This window comes from Protomyctophum parallelum (genome assembly GCF_964188405.1).
Source record: "Protomyctophum parallelum genome assembly, chromosome: 3".
Taxonomy (NCBI): Eukaryota; Metazoa; Chordata; class Actinopteri; order Myctophiformes; family Myctophidae; genus Protomyctophum; species Protomyctophum parallelum.
The window spans coordinates 10,121,573-10,132,889 of NC_139698.1; positions in this window are offsets into that span (position 1 = coordinate 10,121,573).

Consider the following 11,317-nt stretch of genomic DNA (forward strand, 5'->3'; position numbering starts at 1 on the left):
TCTGTCTCTGTCTATCCGTCTTAATGTCTGCCCGGCCTGCTCTTTCACTTCGTCCTCTCCGTTTCTGACTGTTCGTTTTATTACCGTGTCAGCCTTTCTGTCAACCTGTCTGCCTTTCTCTCCGTCCGACCGTCTGTCCATTCATCATCCATCAACCATCCGTCCGTCCGTCCGTCCATTTGGTCGATCATAATGCACTGTTATATCCAGTGATCCTTCATGTCAGGTCAATCCACCTTTATTTATATGGAACACCGTTTTCATATCACATCAAGGCCTATTATTTATTCCATGCTGTATTATTGACTTCTTGGAAATCTGATGATGATGGAGAAACCGTGTGAAAGCTGTAAAAACATGTGTACTTTTACCTTTTAAGTATTTATTTATTTGTTTATGTAATCCAGGCTGAATACTTGTAGTAGTATTCATATATTATGGTATTGCTACTTTAACTTCTTCCTGTTGGGCGGTGTGGAGGTAAGGTACCCTTTATTAAGCCCATGGTACAGTGGGCAGCCATGGTACAGTCTACAGTGGGCAGCCATGGTACAGTCTACAGTGGGCAGCCATGGTACAGTCTACAGTGGGCAGCCATGGTACAGTCTACAGTGGGCAGCCATGGTACAGTCTACAGTGGGCAGCCATGGGCCAGTCTACAGTGGGCAGCCATGGGCCAGTCTACAGTGGGCAGCCATGGGCCAGTCTACAGTGGGCAGCCATGGGCCAGTCTACAGTGGGCAGCCATGGTACAGTATACAGTGGGCAGCCATGGGCCAGTCTACAGTGGGCAGCCATGGTACAGTCTACAGTGGGCAGCCATGGGCCAGTCTACAGTGGGCAGCCATGGGCCAGTCTACAGTGGGCAGCCATGGGCCAGTCTACAGTGGGCAGCCATGGGCCAGTCTACAGTGGGCAGCCATGGGCCAGTCTACAGTGGGCAGCCATGGGCCAGTCTACAGTGGGCAGCCATGGGCCAGTCTACAGTGGGCAGCCATGGGCCAGTCTACAGTGGGCAGCCATGGTACAGTCTACAGTGGGCAGCCATGGGCCAGTCTACAGTGGGCAGCCATGGGCCAGTCTACAGTGGGCAGCCATGGGCCAGTCTACAGTGGGCAGCCATGGTACAGTCTACAGTGGGCAGCCATGGTACAGTCTACAGTGGGCAGCCATGGGCCAGTCTACAGTGGGCAGCCATGGGCCAGTCTACAGTGGGCAGCCATGGGCCAGTCTACAGTGGGCAGCCATGGGCCAGTGCCACCGGGGTTCAATTAGCCAGGACACTGTTCATCCTGCACAATAGAAATTATCTTTTTTCCCCCCTTCTTCTTATCTTCTTTTTTTTTAATCCCATGATTTTGTAACCCATTTTTTCACCGGTGCCAATCGCCTAAACTGTAATCCTGGGTGCTATTCTGTATTCTCCCTCTGCGTGCCAACCTGGGGAGAGCCCCGAACTGAGCTCATGTTTCCTTCAATGCATGAGGAGTGAGCAGGCCCGCCTGACGGGGGTGAATTTGACCAGTCACCAGGGGAAGACATGCAGTAAACCAGGATTACTGCATGTCTTTTTGCCCACGGGGAGAATATGGCCCCCTGGACTTAAATCAGTTAGCTCTCCACCTTGTATTGATAATCTATACACTTCCATTACCTACACACACATGCCTTTTTCTATCTCCTTTAAGTCTAGACTGGGATTAACTCGTGTTGCAGTTTTCTGACCTGTGCTCCTGACCTGTGCTCCTCCAAAATGATTCTCCGTCCTCGGCCAGAGTCAGATTTGTAGTTTATTTTAGTATAATCTTTTTGTGTTGTTAATTGGTATAATATTTATTTGGTATATTCATGTATTATAGCCAATTTGTAGCAGGGACTGGCGAAACTAGACGAAGCTCGATTCGGCATTCATGTGGGGGCACAAAATCAATGGAGCACCAACCAGATATACGTACATAACCGGAAGTTAATTTAGAGTATAGGCGTGGCCCTAAACCACACACACACACTAGTGAGTTTGTAATGAACAACAGGCTTTCCGCCGTGTGGAAAAAAGCCTTAATGGTGACAGGAGGGTAATTGTGTCTGTCTCTGTCTGTCTGTTCCCTGCAGGTGTCCACCTTCTCTTCTTTTTGGCTTTGGCTCTCTCACTTTCTTCTGCTCTCGCTGTTTTGCTATTTCATCCTCTGCTCGCTCTGTCTCTATCTCTCTCTCCACCTCCCTCTCTCTCTCTCTCTCTCTGTCTCTCTCTCTCTCTCTGTCTCTCTATCTCTCTCTCTCTCCACCTCCCTCTCTCTCTCTGTCTCTCTCTCTTTCTCTCTCTCTCTCTCTCTCTCTCTCTCTGTCTCTCTCTCTCTCTCTCTCTCTCTCTCTCTGTCTCTCTCTCTCTCTCTGTCTCTCTATCTCTCTCTCTCTCCACCTCCCTCTCTCTCTCTGTCTCTCTCTCTCTCTCTCTCTCTCTCTCTCTCTCTCTCTCTCTCTCTCTCTCTCTCTCTCTCTCTCTCTCTCTCTCTCTCTCTCTCTCTCTCTCTCTTTTGCTCCATCTCTCTCTCTCTCTCTCCATTGATTGAGTGAGGTGTAGTAGTCTACTCTCTGTGGTGGGGGGGGGGGGGGGGGGGGTATAGCAGTAATCAGCCAGCTGATCTCAGAGACTGACGCAATCTTGCGCATGTAAGGTAATTGAATAATCGAGAAGCAGGTGTTTTTTTGTATTATCTCTTATATACAGTATATATCTTATATACAGTATATATCGTATACATATACAGTATAATATATCTTATATACAGTATCGTATTGAAACGGAAACACACTAAATCCATCAGTCTGAGCTATTAACCCCCCCAAACCCTATATTATTATACTTATTATACTTCATACTTGAACAATGGCATTCAAAATAGCAGAAATAGCTGATCTACAAGCTCACAACACGTAGATCTGATATATATATATGTTTAATTAATCGTATAGCGAAAGTTTGAAATAATCGTGACATTGAGATCTGAAGTCATATCGCCTCTCGCCCTCTGCTGTTCTATCACTCTGTTTCTCACTCTGTATCCTCTTGTTCTGTGTGTCAGTCTCCATTCATTGAGTGAGCGGTATAGAGCTCTCCCCTCGGGGGGGGGGGGGGGGGGGGGGAGGTCTCCCCTCGGCGGGGGGGGGGGGGGAGTAATCAGACCGTTGATCTCAGTGGGGAACGCTACGTGTGAAAGAGAAACCACTCCCTCTAATTGGACTTAACTCAAAGAGGGAGCCGGGCGCGCTCCGACCCCTGTGACGAGGACAACTCCTGTGGCAATATATATATATGCAATATATATATATATATATTTAATCATGTTCTCATATATCATAATATATATATTTACATACATACATACATACATACATACATACAGGTCCTTCTCAATAGATTAGAACATCTTGCAAAAGTTCATTTTATTCCGTAATATAATTCAAAAAGTGAAAATTCTCATTTCATTGTGCCTAAAGTGAAGTATTTAAAACTTTTTTTGTTTGTTTTAATCTTTATGATTATGGCTCACAGCTCATGGGAATCAAAAAGCTTCTCTCAAAATATCACGAGACCACTAAAAAAAAGTGATTTCTTTTTTTTATCAAGAAATATTGACCATCTGAAAAAAGTATATTAATGTACAGTATGCAGTCAATACTTGGTCTGGGCTACGTTTGAACAAATTATTTCATCAATGGGGCGTGGCATGGAGGTGATCAGCCTGTGGCACTGTTGAGGTGTTATGGAAGCCCAGGTTTGCTTTGATAATCGCCGTAAATTGTTGAGTTTTATGTCTCACACCTTCCTCTTGACAATACAACCTATAGATTCTCTGTGGGGTTCAGGTCAGGCCTGTTGGCCGGTCATTTAAGCACAGTAATATCATGCTCAGTATCCTAGTTATAGTTTTGGCACTGTGTGGGCAGGTGCCAAATCGAGCTGGAAAGGAAAACCAGCATCTCCATAAAGCTTGTCAACATACGGAGGCACAAAGTGCTCTAAGATATCCTGATAGATGGCTGTGTTGACTCTGGACTTGATACAACACAGTGGACCAACACCAGCATATGACATGGCACTCAAAATCATCACGGACAGCGAAAACATTACACTGGTGTCAACACAGCCATCTGCCAAGGAGATTTTAGAGCATTAAACTTCAGTATGTTGACCGCAGCTTTATGGAGATGCTGATTTCCCTTTCCAGCTTGATTTGGCACCTACCCACAGTGGCAAAACTACTATGTACTGACCATGATATTACTGTGCTTAAGGGGATAGTTTTTTCTTTATTTATTTGAGGTTTTCTGAGCTCAATTGCACCCAAAAAACCTGAACTTTTAACATTCAGTAGCTTCTCTGTGGTCTGGGGTTTTCTGGCTCAAACAAAGTGTTCTGATTTGCCTGTGGACTGTGATGTAAGAGTCCACACTCCACAAGTCCCATACGTGATGTAACAATGTGCCAGCAGATGTCACTGTTGAGGGATTTTGTCTTGGACTTTTGTCATTGCAGCTCAAAAGGCTTCAGAACACACACAGAAAACCCCAAGCCACAGAAATCCACTGAATGTTCAAAGTTCAGGTTGTGTGGATGTAATTGATGTCATAAAAACCTAAAATTAAAAATTAAAATAAATGAACATGAATGTCATGAAACCTTTAACACATTTAGTACAGGAAGTGCCTTCAAAATAAAGGCTATAGAGTGCCAGAGTTGTCTGATCGCTTTTACTTTGAAAGCCATGAAACAGGAAACACTTGCCTAAAAAAGTTGACTTTACAAAGGGACCTCATATCCCCGATCATCTTAATATATTGTTTTACGCTCCAAAAAACGTTCATATTTTGCGGGAGAGACGGATGAGGCGCAGAAATGAAGCGCCAGCATATCGATCCATGCATCACCACGGAGAGCGCCCTGGATTAGGAGATACGAGTCATTCTTTCCGCCGCGCTAACATGGGAGTCAATGACAAGCTAATAGTTGCACTGAGCGTTAGCATACGGCAAGCGAAAAGCGAAATGCCAAAAAAAAAAAATCTGAATATTCTTATCTCGCCCCGCGTCGCTGGGACGTCGCTAGGACGTCCTCACACGTCAATAGTACTAATATTTCGGGATCCTTATGACGTTCTCAGACGTCCTATGTATAGAATCTGTACTGACCGGCCAACTGGCATCACCTGCACCCCAGAGAGAATCTAGGTTGTATTGTCAAGAGGAAGGTCTTGATGCAACGATACAAATGAACTTACGGCTGTTATCAAAGCAACCTGGGGTTCCATAACACCTCAACAGTGCCACAGGCTGACCTGTGTATATATATATGTAACCAAGTGGAGTCGCTACGTACTCCTAATGTCACAGTATTACTACGCCACTCCCAATTACAGGGTGGGAGACCCGGAATACACAAGGTAAGTGTTCAGTTTGAGTGAACAATAACTGTCGGTTGCTTCATGGAATATAACTTTATTCAGAGAAGATACACAGTATTGGCATTTGATAAAAACATTTACAAATGTCACCAATATAGATTGCAACAGGCTTAATTAGTCAGATCATAACTTGGGTAAATAGCTGTACTGAGATGTACTATTTGATTAATTCCACACACAGTTAGCACAGCAAATCGAAGCCACTCTGAGCCAAAGGTAATTGGCATTAAACACTTTAAACACAGCAAAGATCACTGCAAAATAATATCAAAAGGCTAAAAGCCATAAACACAGCAAAAAGGTCAGTAATCAAGTGCCAGTCTACAGCATAACCATTAACCAAGTATATGTCTGTCTTTAAGGGTAGCCTATTACAGCCGTTGGTCAAGATGACAATGCGGGACTCGTTTAAAGCCACCTGGGCTATTTCAGTGATAGATAATATATCTAATACAAAAGAATAAAACTGTAGCAGCATAGAGTTTAAAAACCAAAACAAAAAGGTAAAAAAGAACAGCGGTTCAACAGTACACAGTCCTGTAATAGAGCAAACATTGAATTAGCCTCATTGAATTAGCATCACAATTCATCCTGGGTCTAACGTGCTTGTTCTAGTTGTACTTAATACAATTTGGACATCGCCATCATTAGCATTACACTAGTACTATGAAGTGCATTCAAAGTATTTATGTGGTTAGCACATACCCTGTTAACAGGTGTCAGGGCATCCCAGGTTGTTTGTACAGTGCGCGTTTGCTCGTTCAGAACGCCATCTGTGTAATATAAATGCATCATGAGAACTCACATTGTATACATTACAAAAAGAGGTAATGCTGTCGCAATACAGACGTTAAGCCTACCTCTAGTCTAGACTCATGTCACACACACTTGCAGTCTCTCGTTCCAGCTCGTGTGTGTACCACGCACACACACACACAATAGCAGGGCTCTCGTTCACAGCGTCTACTAACGAGAGAAGCATTGACATAAATAACTGGAACACCATTTCTTAGATTCACAGATTGTTTGTGCTGTCGCCGTACGAGGCAAGCCTACCTTTGTTTCTAGCAGTCGGTGTATACCAACACGCCTACAATGACAGGGCTGTCCGCTCTAAGTCAGAGCTCCACCAACGTCTAACAATAGAAGATATAAACGTAAGTACTTGGGAGGTTGTCTACATAAGTCAACCTAGAAACTAGACAGCACTATATTCATTAAAGCTTACCTCGACACGGCGACGCGGACACAAACATGAAGCGGCGCCAGACAGCTTAAACAGACGCCGGAAGTGGGCAACCTGGGTAATACGCAGCCTCCCCCTATGCCTGACTAGCTACGTTATATGCTGAGCTGAGGGGGTGGTGCTATGAAACGTATTGGATTGGTTCAGTCCCACTGATTACATTCGCCCCTTCCGTCCCACTGATTACATTCGCCCCTTCCAAATTGAATCGGCGTCCCGACGATGCATCAACCTGGTACTGGGACGAGCAGGACCCCATTCTCCCCTGTGCTGGTGACACAGTTTGTCGGTATGGTAGCCGGTGCGGGTTTGGGTGGAAACCAGCATTACTTCGGCTGCTGCGGCGCAGGCCAGGAGAAGGTGGTGATAAATGCTCTTCTGAGCCTTCAGTTGATCCTGGGCTACCTTCCTGGTCTGGTACCGGATGCGGTGAGCTCCCATGAGCCTCCGGTTCTGGTGTTCGTACACCTGGTTCTCCTCTCTCATTATCCTCCACTACCAGAACCATGGAATCCTCGGAGTCACTGTTGTCACCTCCAGCATGAACTGGAGGTGTATGTTCTAGAGTGACCTGTACTGGCGTCACCGGTTGGGCATCGGGTCCCCCTCCTTCTGGCGCAGTCCGCAGCTCGGTCCGGTGTATTCGCAGAGCAGGGCCATCCGGGTGGACAGGGGCAATGGTATACACCATTCCCTGATCCTGGGGTCTATTCAACACTCGATAGAGGCAGGGGTGCCAGAGGTCTTGGATCTTGTTCCTGCCTCTAACCTGATGGTTCCTCCTGTAGACAAGCTGACCCTCTTCTAGACCAGGGTTGGTCACTTGCTGGTTGTGCTTTCGGTTCCTTTGTTCTGCTTTGGCCTGTAGTTGTTGTCGGACATGGTCATACACTGTCTTTAGGGATTCTTGATGTTTTTGGACCCATTCCTCTGGGGCCTCCTCACCAGAGCCTTCGTCAGCACCAAGGAGAAAGTCGACCGGCAGCTTGGGTTCACGGCCAAACATGATGTAATGTGGAGCCAAACCGGTCGTCTGATGAGCAGTGGTATTGTAGGAGTAAGTTACCTGGGACAGATACTGGGGCCAACGCCTCTTCTTCTCTGGTGGCAGAGTGCGAAGGAGGTCGTGGAGTGTCCGATTGAACCGCTCACACTGGCCGTTACCCTCAGGATGGTATGGGGTTGTTCTGGTTTTCTTAATGCCGTATGTATCACATAGCTGCTTTATTATCTTGCTCTCAAAGTTTCTACCTTGGTCTGAATGAATGCGGCTAGGGACTCCGAACAGGTGGAACCAGTGTTTGACCAAGACATCTGCCACCGTGCTTGCCCGCTGGTCTCTTGTTGGTATAGCTTGCGTAAACTTGGAAAACACGTCTGTGAGGACTAGGACATTTTCCCGTCCATCACTGGCTGGCTCTAGTAAGGTGAAGTCCATAGCGAGTAGCTCGTTGGGTCGAGATGCCTGGAGGCTTCCTCTATATGCCTTGATTCGAGGGCCTTCTTTGGCTAGCATGCACCTCCCACAGCTACGGCACCACTGTTCAATGTCTTTAGCCATACCTGGCCAGTATCCACGATCCCGCGTCAACTGTAAGGTGCGGTCCACGCCCTGGTGTCCGTGGCCATCATGCACGCTCTGGAACACTTTTTCTCTAAGGCACTGGGGTAATAGTATTTGGAATATTTCTGTACCACCTCCGGGGGGGTGGATCTTCCGATACAGCACTCCATCTCTCTCCACCAGGCGTCCCCACTGGCGAAGTAGCTCCCTACTCTCCTGGCTCAGATGTTCCCGTTCCTCTCGTCCGGGGGTCCGTCCTTCCTTCCAGTACTTCAACACCGGGCTAATGACAGGGTCTTGCTTCTGTAAAGATGCCAATTCAAGTTGTGAAAACCCTGGCATAGCAGCCATCTCACGAATGTGAGTTTCCTGGAAGACAGAGGAATCCGATGGTGGGTGGTGTGGGGTTGGGGGAACTTCCATCCCAGTGGTGAACCGGTCCAGGTACTGTCTGGATAAAGCGTCAGCATTTCCATTACTGCGACCTGGCCGATATTCTAAGGTGTAGTCAAAAGAGGCCAATTGAGAAGCCCATCGCTGTTCCAGTGCACCAAGCTTAGCAGTTTGGAGGTGCCGGAGAGGGTTGTTATCTGTGTAGACAGTTACTTTGTTGCCTAGGAGGTATTCCCTAAACTTTTCAGTCACAGCCCATTTAAGAGCCAGGAACTCGAGCTTCATGGAGCTATAATTATCCATGTTTCGCTCTGTTGGCTTAAGTCCTCTGCTCGCAAAGGCTATCGGCCGGCGCTTCCCATCATGGTCTTGTGAGAGTACTGCGCCCAATCCACCATGGCTGGCGTCGGTCTCAAGAATGAAAGGCTTTTGGAAGTCTGCATAGGCCAGGACTGGGGCTGTAGTCAGGCCTTCCCTCAGCGCAAGGAATGCATGTTCGCAGCGCTCGTCCCAGAAGTCCGATAGGGGGGTTTTAGGGGTCTTACCCTTCTTGATGGGCCCACTCAACCGTGCCACCAGGTGATGGAGGGGAGCTGCTAGCTTGGCAAACCCCTCCACAAACCTTCTATAGTAAGAGGCGAAACCAAGGAAGGAGCGTAACTCTGCCAAGTGCGAAGGCCGCTTCCACTCCCGCACCGCAGCCAACTTCTCTGGGTCGGTAGCAACCCCCTGTTCGGAGACCACATGGCCCAGGTACTTTACTTCCTTTTGGAAAAAGTGGCATTTGGACAGTTTTACCTTCAACCCCTGTTGGTCAAGTCGCGAGAACACTTCTTCTAAGCGTTCCAAGTGTTGGTGAACTGTAGATGAGAAAACAATTATGTCATCAAGATATAACAGGACCGACTGGAACCGTCGGTCCCCAAACATGCGCTCCATTAAGCGCTGGAAGGTCCCGGGCGCATTGCATAAACCAAAGGGCATTCGGTTAAATTCGAATAGACCAAAAGGAGTGCAAAAAGCAGTTTTGGCCCGATCAGCTTCAGCCATTGGCACCTGGTTATATCCACTTGCCAAGTCTAGTGTGGAAAACCACTTTGCTCCTGTTAAGGCGTCCAAGGACTCATCAATTCGTGGAAGTGGATAGGCGTCCTTCCGTGTCTTCGCGTTCAGTTGCCGGTAATCAACGCACATACGTAGCCCTCCTCCCTTCTTCATCACCAGCACAATGGGGGAAGAATAGGGGCTGCAACTCTCTCTGATTACTTGGCTATCCAGCAATTGCTTAATGTGTGCCCTGACTGCCTCATACTGCGAAGGGGGAATACGCCGGTAGGGTTGTCTTACGGGTGCATCATCTAACAGTGGGATCTCATGGGTAATAAGGTTAGTACAGCCTAAGTCACCCTCACTTTTAGAAAATACATGCTGGTATTTGGTTAGTAACCGCCTAGCCTCAGCCGTGTCACTGGGATCGAGGCCAGGAAAGTTAAACTGTTGTACATTGCTCGCAACATTATCGTCAATGTGTACTGACTGCACTGAAATGAAAGCTGTACATTCTCTTGTGGACTCATCCAAAGAGAGTTCAACATGTGGTGCATCACCAGTTACAACGTCCCTTTCCTCAACCACTTGTACCGTTCCTATCACTCTACGTGGCACTAGCCATACATCAGACTTTCCAACATTAGTGATAGGGGCATGAAGGGTACCTCTCTCAGCATGGACTAATGCAGGGGAGACGAGCAAACCCTCCGGGAGGCCAACGTCCAATGGACCAAGGGGTTCCAGCAAAAACTCCATAGGTGGGACCTGGGGACACGTAACAGGGACCATGGACAGGGTTCCAGCAGCAATACATATGGGGCTTTTACCCTGAACCCTAACTTTAAATGTAGAGGAGGAACTTACTATGGCTTCCACCCTCTCACAGTGACGAAAGGCCAGTTTCCATGCCACAGCAGCAGCCTGCAAGGGGGGACTCTGAAATAGGTTGGTGCCATGCTGTGCAAATAGCTCGCGGTAACAGTCAATGATAATGTTCATGCCAAGAATACCAGGTGTAGCCCTCTTGCGATTAGTGAGGGCCCCCTCTGGTGGATCTTTTACAATCAGTATACCCATACTAGGCAAACATGTGTCTAGCACTTTTACATCAAGCTCAACATAGCCTAGATAAGGTATGTCCAAACCATTTGCTGCTTTGAGACCCAGCCACCTACAATCATGCAGGTCCCGTTTAGACAGGTGCGAGAAATGTTCATGAAAGCAGCTCTCAGTAATGGTGGTGACCATGGAGCCCGTGTCTAATAAGCAGGGGACGTCCACACCACCCATGGGCACCACCACCACAGAGCAGGGTCCAATCAACTTGCGAATAGTTTCTTGGGGTACAGTATTGGAGTCGGGAAACCCCCCTCCCAGTGTGTGACTCTGCACACTGTAGGGTGCTAGTTTTCCGACGGCCTATTCGGGGCAGGGGCAGTGCTATTCTGTATGGGTGAGTTCTCCTGCGTGCAGTAACGAGCTATGTGACCTGGCTGCGTACATTTAAGACAGATGGGTCGGCCGTCAGGGGCTCGTTGGTACCTGTTACCCCTGGAGAAAGATCTGTCTCTACTCGTTCCCCCATTAGAATCCAATTTCTGT